This window comes from Pezoporus flaviventris, unplaced genomic scaffold (genome assembly GCF_033815535.1).
Source record: "Pezoporus flaviventris isolate CSIRO_AGI_PZ_B2104156 unplaced genomic scaffold, CSIRO_AGI_Pfla_v1 ptg000007l, whole genome shotgun sequence".
Taxonomy (NCBI): Eukaryota; Metazoa; Chordata; class Aves; order Psittaciformes; family Psittacidae; genus Pezoporus; species Pezoporus flaviventris.
The window spans coordinates 35,019,335-35,029,578 of record NW_026892555.1 but is presented as its reverse complement, the minus strand read 5'-3'; positions in this window follow the sequence as shown (position 1 = coordinate 35,029,578).

Below are 10,244 nucleotides of genomic sequence, written 5' to 3'. Positions count from 1 at the left end.
CCAGCCCCAAAAAATTCTGCCAGAAGCCTTGGCCTTTAGGCTCATGCTATTTTTATGCGTATCAATAAACCCAGTAAATTCAGTGGGACTACTTCCTTGCACAACAACGCATGCACACGAGGAGTAGGGAGAACAGTAATTGCCAGTTCCTTTTTTTGGTCTCATTACCTAAACAAATGAAAAATAAATAAGACAGGCAGACATTGGGACAAGTCTATTTGCTGAATTGGGGGTAATTAAGAAAGTGAGTATTTGCGCTACCTGCCCTTATAGCTAATGTGACCTATAGAGCACCCTAACACACAGTCCAGGGCAGCAAGAGTTTTGTCTGTTGAGAAAGCTGTATCGTAGTATTTCATTTGTTAATTACTAGTTTTAAGCAGTAGGAGGATGGAGGCAAAGAGGAGATGATTCATGTTTCTACCTAATAATTGCTGTATCTTGAAATGTGTATTTATGGTTTTCTTATTTATTTAATTTATACTTTGGATCTACAAGAGGAGAGATTTACATGAAGCATATTTAATTTCTCTGTATTTGAGGAACTGCTGTGGAGATTTCTTGTACTGTAGTAGATACTTGTTTTATTGATTTGACTAAAATATGGCCTATTCATAAAAAAAAAAATTAATAAAAGAAACAAGTAGCATGTGATAACATACGGGTCTTGGTGTTTAAAGGTTTTGGGAAGCATTTAGTGGAAATTAAAGGGCAGGTTTATGGTACTGAAGAATGTGAACACCTTATAGCAAAGAAACCAAATTTTGCTCCCCACAGAAAAGCCTGGAAATGTAGGTTTGTGTGTGGCTTCAATATTTTACGTGCGGTGGAATATTATTATCAGATACTCAGAGAAAAGGCCCAGTACTGCCAAGCAGTTAGACATCAGATACACATCTACACACAAGGCTTCAAGTGGGCACAACATTTAGTCTCCCTCTGGCCCTGGGAGATAAGCAGTATCACCACCCTCCCATCAAATAAGAGAACCAAGACAGAGGGGGTAGTTAGGGCCCTAGTAGAGAATAAAACCAAGCGCTGCCCATCTTCAGACCCACCAGTTGGCAACAAAGTCACTTGTCTCCAACACAACACCATCTTTGGAGATCCTATGCTGAATGACAGCCCAAGCCGAGGTAGGTGACACAGGGACACAGGAGCCCAAGCTTGGGGAACTGGCTCAGGAATGCAAGGGTAAAGACTTTAAGACACAAGGGAAGAAAATGTATGGTGTTGGCATCCCTCACCAACCCAGCCCTTGAAAAGCCTGTCTGCTAAGAATGACTTGTCCCTGCTGCACTGCCTGTACCTCGAGCAGCTCCTCTGCCATGTTTCTGGTCCTGCCATTGCAGACAGTGTCTACATTTAACATGAGCAAACAGGGAGTGTCCTCGCAGTGAATGTCTCCACCACAAGGCTTAGCACAGATTTTTCCAGGGTGTGGGGTAACCACCTGGCCAATGCTGGGCACCCCTCTGCAAATACCCAACATTTAGTCATGCATTAAAAATACCAGCATGAGTATGGAGGAGGATGCGGATACCCAATACATTTTCCAGATGAAACTGTACAGAAAGCAATGTTGGATTGACTCCAACACACCGTCAAAAAAATGTGAAATGGTGATTAACAAAATTAGTGAATGTACCATTTTCCATCAAAGACAGAAAAATTGTTAACTGTGCGGCTGAAAGCATCGCCTCTGGCACTGCCTGGCACATGGGTGTTGTCGTAATTGATAACATCTGTGAGAACATGCACTCTTCAGACTTATTTAATGCCATTTCATAACTTTGGGTTCTCCGGAACTGAAGACTAACTGAGGCACTGACCTGACTGCAAAGCACTGCATTATGACAGCCCATCACACATACAGTCATTTGTATATTTCATTTCCAAAAAAGGGGTTCCAATTTCCTCTCACCCTTTCAAAAACATCTTTGCGATAGAGCTGCTCACTAAAATATCCATCATTACTTTGCATACCACTTATTTAAATAAACTGTAGTGATTTAAAGCTAGGCTACTATTTAAAGTAATTCCTACTGGTGCATGAACAAAAAAATCTCAGATACGCTTCGCCTGCCTTTTTTCCCCTTTTGCACTCACTTTACAGATCCTGCAGCAAACAGGTTTGCCAGAAGAGCTGATCAAGGACACGTCAATGTTCGGGGGAACACCATACACTTTTCACAGTAAGTATTTTTAGCACAACCATTGGCATCTGCAGAATAATTTCACACCTGAGTTTCCCTGCCGGAAAAGTTGCAATATCAGGACTTGCACAGACAAACCAAACTGAACCAAGTCAGATTTCTCAGATGAAGCCTCTTCTCGGAAAGTCCAATGCACACCCTACAAACAATGCAGATGTCAAATAGCCATAAATATCTTATGAGATTTTGAAAATCTCAGCATTAACACCATAGGTTGTTCACGAGTGAGCAGCTCAACCCTACATGGTATTGAAAACCTTGAATTTTTTAAGTGGCAGAACTATTATTTAAGTGGACTGACACAAAGATCAGTAAAATAAGTCCTGAATTGTTTAGAAGGAAAAAAGAGAGTTGAATATTCAATGAAGTTAGGCGAAGGCTCAGAAAAAACGAGCAGCTGAACTCACAGGGGTGCAATTCAGGATGAAATGGAAGCACATGTGAATGTTGTCCTTCTCCTCAGCCACCAGGTTGGAGTCACTGCAGAAACAGGCATCGTATTTAACAGCCTTATTCACAAGCCCGATGGAGCAGCCAGAGGCCACACAGCTGACCAAAGGCAGATCAGCACTGACACTGGCCCACAGCCTCCAGTCCCAGTGGGGTGTTCCACCCAGTCGGACCTCCTGCCCTGCAGGTTCACCTGCACAGCATCTTACTCTGCTTTATTTTAGAGCAACGTTCTCCTACTGCACCGTCACGTTTTGCATAGCAGTGAAATAGCCAGGGGCAGCACACAATCTGTTGCCCTGTCTTTCTTTGCGGGGGGGGAGGCGTGCGCTGGACCATAGAGCAGAAGAGACATGCAAAGAGCCCTGCAGCATGCATGATCCTTCTCCCCAGGTGTCTGACAAGGCACTTTTGGGTGAAGAGAGCCCTCAGTGCAGCTGTGCCCAGAGCTGATGCTGCCAAACCAGCCCCTCTGCCAAGGCCTTGTCTGCTCCTCATGCTGCCAGCAAAAGCAAAGGTGGGGTTCAGGAAGCAACAGCATCCTTGTCAAAGCTGTGGTTTGAGTAATGAGCTAAACCTTCAGAAGTTTCAGGCTGCTTTATCCCGGGAGCACAGTGACAAGTGTAGCAAGACTATTTAACTGTCAGACTGCACAGAAAGTCCTGGAAGTGATTTTTTTTCCTCATACAGACATTAACCTTTCCCATGAAAACTGCAACCTTATAACTCCTTTATAGCTCTATCCCAGAACCCTCATAATCTGGGGTAATCTGGGTGTCTGTCATTTGTCCTTGTAAATTTGGATGCAAGCAGTTTTTTCAACCAGATTTAAAGCAAGTTGGATAAAGATTTATAATGAACACTTATAAATGGGAGTCGCCAACACTGAGTCTTGCAATGTGTGTTCCTCTAATCTTGAAAGTAATATATAAAACTCCAAACTTGGCTATTTTTTTCATATAATTTACATTATAAATAAAGATATCGAGCTATTTAGCTGACAAGAACATGCTTGAGGTGGATTATTCCTTTAGCAGAAGAGAGGAATATTCAAGGGGAAAAAAAGAACAGGAAATAAGTCCCCAGTAGTTTTCCTTCATGGACACAGAAACCACTGGCTGCTGCCACATCAGGCTCCTGTGCCTCAGTGCACCAGCCACACACTGCAAAGGCAAAAATCTATGCGAAGTCACAGGGGGGTAGGCAAGGATGTGATGCTGACAACACCAAGCTGTGTGGTTCGGTTGATACCCTGGAGGGAAGGAATGCCATCCAGAGGGACCTTGACACGCTTGTGAGGTGGGCTGATGCCAACCTCATGAAGTTTAACCATGCCAAGTGCAAGGTCCTACACCTGGGTCAGAGCAATCCCAGGCACAGCTACAGGTTGGGCAGAGAAGAGATTCAGAGCAGCCCTGCGGAGAAGGACTTGGGGGTGTTGGTTGATGAGAAAATGAACATGAGCTGGCAGTGTGCGCTTGCAGCCCAGAAAGCCAACCGTATCCTGGGCTGCATCAAAAGGAGTGTGACCAGCAGGTCAAAGGAGGTGATCCTGCCCCTTTACTCTGCTCTTGTGAGACCTCACTTGGAGTATTGTGTGCAGTTCTGGTGTCCTCAACATAAAAAGGACATGGAACTGTTGGAACAAGTCCAGAGAAGGGCCACGAGGATGATCAGGGAACTGATCAGGAAGATAGCCTGAGGAAGTTGGGGCTGTTCAGCCTGGAGAAGAGAAAGCTGCATGGAGACCTCATAGCAGCCTACCAGTATCTGAAGGGGGCCTATAAGGATGCTGGGGAGGGACTCTTCATTAGGGACTGCAGTGATAGGACAAGGGGTAACAGGTTAAAACTTAAACAGGGGAAGTTTAGATTGGCTATAAGGAGGAAATTCTTTCCTGTGAGGGTGGTGAGGCACTGGAATGGGTTGCCCAGGGAGGTTGTGAATGCTCCATCCCTGGCAGTGTTCAAGGCCAGGTTGGACAGAGCCTTGGGTGATATGGTTTAGTGTGAGGTGTCCCTGCCCGTGGCAGGGGAATTGGAACTAGATGATCTTAAGGTCGTTTCCAACCCTAACTGTTCTATGACTCTATGATACAGGATGCTATCACCCGGCCTGGGAGGAAAATCTTTTTTTATTTTGTTACCATGCATCCATTTCAGTGTGCTTCCACCGGGCATTCTACTAAAGTAGCTGCTCCTTTTGCAGCCAGGCATATGTTCCTCACTGGACATCAGTCTCCAAGTAGAAAGCAGAGATGTGGTGCATCAGGTGATGCCCTTTCTTCCCTCACCTTTGCCACTTAAAGAAATGAGACAAACTCCCCCCATGTGACAACGAAGTCACCCCACCTGTGCAAAACAGCTACAGTCTGGTTACCGCCACTCCAGCATCTGTTTTGCCCTGTGTCAATCTTCCCTGCAAGCAGGGAATGGGAACTAGCCATGCAGTCCCTTGCTGGGGACCCTGCGGAACATGAGGGCTCAGCCCCAGCTACCTCCTTCTCCAGCCTCCAGCATTCCCTGCCATGCTGCAGTCAGCCCCATGTGCCTCCTCATGTCAGGGAGGACATGTATGTGCAGTGTCCATGTGTTTCTTGGTGCAAGCATGCAGAACAGGATCTGGCCCAATTGGCATAGCAGCCACAGCAGCTGGACACACCAAGGGTCTCTCTGCAGACCATCACCTCAGCTTCAGCTGCCAGAGGTAAAGATAACCTCTTGCTGCACATGATCACTGCTGGGCTGGAGGGACACATGCAATGAACTCAGCCAGGGTGAGCAGCAGAGATGGAAACTCAAAGCAACTTGAATGCTTCCTGTATCTGACAAACATGAAAGAGCCAAACCTGCTGCCCTCCAATCTCCTTTTGATGCACCAGAATAAACTATTTAACAGACATGCAGAGTGAAGTTGGAGATAAATGAGGTTATGGAGTCAGTTCTATGCAACAGTCAGGTCAGTCAGCTATAGCAGTCACTTTTGTCCCTAGAAATCATCATGTCCACAGCAAAACCCACCCAACCCACAGCAGAAGAAGAGCTCACAAGTCATCTCCATTGCATCCAGTTATGCTCCCAGCTGGAAGGTTGTTAGTTTAAGCAGAATATTACAAAGAGAAAGTAGCACGTGCATGAACTCTGCAAGAGCCCTGTGCAACAGAGGACAACACAACTGCCTTATAGACAGACCCAGGCAGCACTGATGAGAAGCACTTCACATGGTCAAGGAAACCTCCTTGCCGCACACTTGCTATGTAAAGGGTATGTGCTGTACAAAACAAACCACTGACAAACACATTTTCCCCTGTGGCTTGACACCAGCTCCCAAAAGACAGGACCAACAGGTCAGCAGGGTCTTCCTGGAGCACCAAACCACCATCACCTGCTGCAAAAGAAAGAGCTTTGTTTCCTTTTATTTATCACAAGGAAACAGCACAAAGTGCATCTTATCAGGGCAAATGCACGGAGCTGTTATCAAGTTCTACTGCCTCTTGATAACCAGCGCAGACACGGGGACCCAGCAGATGCCACACATCAGAAAACAAAAGCACTTCTCTTGTACGCTGGAAACAGAGTTATGTGGAGATAGGATATTGTTTCATAAGCATCCTGACAGGATAGCTGCGCCACCTTACTCTGCACCCAGCTGAGGGTGCCCCTCACCACCACCACCGACTGTGCAGGGTGACCCATGGCAAGTGCAACACCGGGGTCACTCCTGTAACCACTGCGTGGGAGGGAAAGCACACAAAAAAAGCCCCTTGCCTGCACCCATGCGAGCAGCTGGCTCTGAGGCTCCATCTGTGTTACATTTAGGTGACACAAACCACAGCTGGTTCTTGGTGCATGGCCAGATATGCAAACTCCCCACAGGAAACACTGTTCCACATGGCGAGGCATGACGAGGAAAACATTCTCCTTCCTCCCAAATGCTTTTACATCTTCCAGTGGTGTTAAGGCATCCAGTTGTGGATTGAAACCGCTCAAAAAGTGAAAACTAAACAGTTTCCAGTTTTCTCCTGCAGAGGCTCAGGACAACGTCTGCCAGTGCCTCTACACAGAATCATAGAATAGTTTGGGTTGGAAGGGACCTTCAGAGCTCAACTGGTCCAACCCCCCTGCAATGAGCAAGGCCACATTCCACTAGACTGGGTTCCCCAGAACCACATCCACCCTGACCCTGAATGCCTCCAGGGATGGCGCATCCACCACCTCTCTGGGAAGCCTGTGCCAGGATTTTACGACCCTCATGGTAAAAAGTCTTTCTCACGTCCAGCCTGAATTTCCCCTGTCAGTTTAAAACCATCACTCCTCATCTTCTCGCAACAGGCCCTGCTGAAAAGTCTCTCCCCATCTTTCTCATAGGCCCCTTTTAGAACCGAAAGGCCACAATAGGGTCTCCCCAGAGCCTTCTCTTCTCCAGGCTGAACAAGCCCAACTCTCTCAGCCTTTCCTCATAAAAGAGATGCTCCAGCCGTCTGACTGTGTCTGTGTTCCTCCTTTGGAACCTCTTCAACAGATCCATATCTTTCCTGTACTGAGGACCGTGCAGCTGGATGCAGCACTGCAGGTGGGGTCTCACCAGAGCAGAGCAGAGAGGCAGGATCACCTCTCTTGACCTGCTGGTCACGCTCCTTTGGATGCAGCCCAAGATGTGATTGGCCTCCTGGTCTGCAAGCACACACTCCCAGCTCATGTCCCTGAGCACCATCGGGCCAGGCCAGGCAGCGCAGACATGGGACCGCCCCTATGCCCCTCAGCTCCCCAGCTCATTTCAATCCCTTACTGGCCTTTCTGAACTGAAACCCTCCTTTCTCACTTGTGCCAAACCCAAGCAGAGCTTTTAACATCACTGCCTCACTACTACTGGGTATGAGAGCACAGCAAGGCATCCTGAGCAGGGAAGAAGTCTGGCAACTAACCTGCCAAATGAAAATCAGTGCGATAGAGTAAAGGTTTTGAGGTGGCTGAAGGTCATTTTCCCCCAAGATCTATGTTCCATCTGCTTTACAGCTGTCATATTGCTTAAGTAAGTCAATAGATGACAGCTTTATTCATGTTCAGTAAAGACTCAGAAAGATTTTTTGTTCTAGGATTATTCACAGAAGAAAACCATGGTTCATAATCCACATGCTGCAATGTGATCCCTTCTACCCTGCCATCACACACTGCAAAACAAAAAATTGCAGCAAGCACTGACTGAAAATATTCTGTCTGCAGTCATTAGGCAAAACCCCCACATCTCCCAGATGATCCCTCAGAGCTCCCAGCCTGGAAAAGGAAAAAAGCCTAAGGAAAAAAAGAGGGTACAACGGCAAGTGCGTTGGTCCAGCCACCACCTGCACTTTAGGAGTCTGTGTATGTAGATTCAGCTTCAAACCTCATGACATCTCTCCTGAACTGGCAGTCCTGCTGGTATCAGGGCTTGGTGCCACACAGAGATGCTGGCACCTGGGGGTGCCACTAGTCCTGCTCGCTCAGCTCGAGAGATTTTTAAATGAAGTACCTTCTCCTTCCTGCCATAGTCAGACCTTGCACACTCATGGTGAACTTCCCCAACATGTTTAATTATCTGCACTTTGGACTGTTCAAGCAGGGCTGGCTCCAAGCCCCTTTGCAGACCATGCCTTTGCTATGAATGTGAGCAGTCTCTAGCAATAGTTTGCAGGAGGTAGAATCGCAGAGTGGTTTGGGTTGGAAGGGACCAGGACTGCTGACAGCAACCTGCTGCTGCCTTTCCCTCCACAGAGCTGAGCTGCCATGGGGTAACAACATGGGCTGGAAAGGGGGTGCTTGTGCCACCCTTGTGGCAGAGCCAGGCACCCAACTGTGGGAAGTGGGAAGCTGAACAGGATCAGGGGCTGAGGTGCTTCTCCCCTGAAATTGCTCTTGCAACTAATTCCCTTCAGGGCAATATTTTTCTGTCTTGCTGTTACCTGTCCTTTTAAAGCTGGAAATGAGAAAAACACAACAAAGGCAAGGAATGCGATGCTAACCCATGCAGGGCCAGGCCAGGTTATAAACACAGATCCCAGTGTGCTCTGGACAAACCTTTACCAGCAGGAAAGATTAAGGGCAAAACTACTGACAGTGCCTGTTGTGAGCTGAACACCTGGACCTGAAAACTCTTTTGAACATGATTTCCAGAGGTGGATTCAAATTCTGCAGCTAGTGACAGACATGTTGCTGAGGGCCATTCACTATATGCATGAGCTGGGAACACCTCAGATGTGGAGAAATTCCCCCTGCCATGTATTTATATCCATGTTTGCTACTGAAACCCTGCTGCGGGGTGGTATGAGGTGCCACAGAGGGAGAAGCATCAGCTGCCACCCAGCCCTGCACCACAGCCAGCCCTGGCTCTCCTCTCCAGCATCAGTGCCAGTGGAGCACCGGTGCCCCTAGGACTTTTGCTGTGCCCCAAAAGTGTGACCTTGGGTGACCCAGGCCACGTTTGTCACTTTTCCCCAGCGGGCTGGACAAAAGCAGTGGAAGATGTAATGCATTTTACACATTTGCCCAACACAATTAGTGACAGGCTCTCAGTTGAGGGGCTGCATTGTCACACTCAGCTGGAGCCAGCTAAGCTGATTTGTCCAGGCTCAAAAAACTCCCCTTTCACAGGCCAGTGACTCTGGTCAAAGGACAAACTGACAAGATCCCATCTTGGCCCCAGCTGCCAAAAGGTCCACCCCTCCACCTGGCCCTACACAGATACGAGAAGTCTTTCTCCCTTGGGCTCCCTATTGGATGACCAGGTCTGTGCTGGAGGAGTTTGCATGCTCCCTCTTTCTCCTCTTCCGGGCTGCAGTCATCCCTCCCCAGCCTGGCTTTGCCAAGTCACTACAACATCCGTGGTGCCAGCGCTGCTGGCCAGCATTTGCCAACGACATGACGTACAAACACAAGTGTAACCATTGCTTACTGCTGGCCAAGGGAAAAACACTTGCACTCTGGTAAGCACCAGCAAGGGCACAAAGGGTGTATAAACTCGGCAAACACAGGATGCTCCACACCCAGTCACTGCAAGTTCACTAAAAGAGAGGAAAAGGGGGGGGGGGGGGAGGAGGGGAAAAGAAAAAATGCTTCTCTTCCCGCCAAAAATTATGCGGCAGCAGGTCCACAGAGTGTCTGCCAGATGACCCGCTTGTCACACTCATAATTGCTTCCCATCTGGTGTCTGGAGCACACAAAGCCTGGCCGTTTGCCAACGAAGGACGACGCACAAAATGGCCTACTTCTGGTGACACAGGCCCTCCAGACACCGCCGATCCGCTGGATTCCGTATGGCTGAGGAGAACGTGGCATTCATTTGTAAATTGCCAGCGGCTGATTTATCCGCTCAGCCCAGTTAATGTGCTGCTCCTTTGCTGCAGAGTGCAGACCGAGCCTCGGTGCTGGGGCAAGTCCTCTCTTGCACCAAGTTGCCGCAAACACAAGTTTGCCAGCAACGAGGGATGCTGCTCTCTCATATGTCACATCACACCAACTCATCCCTGCACATACATGCAAACACATCCTCAACTGCTCTGATTTACAAAGCTGACTTTCCCAAACTTTGGCTTTCCGTCTGATG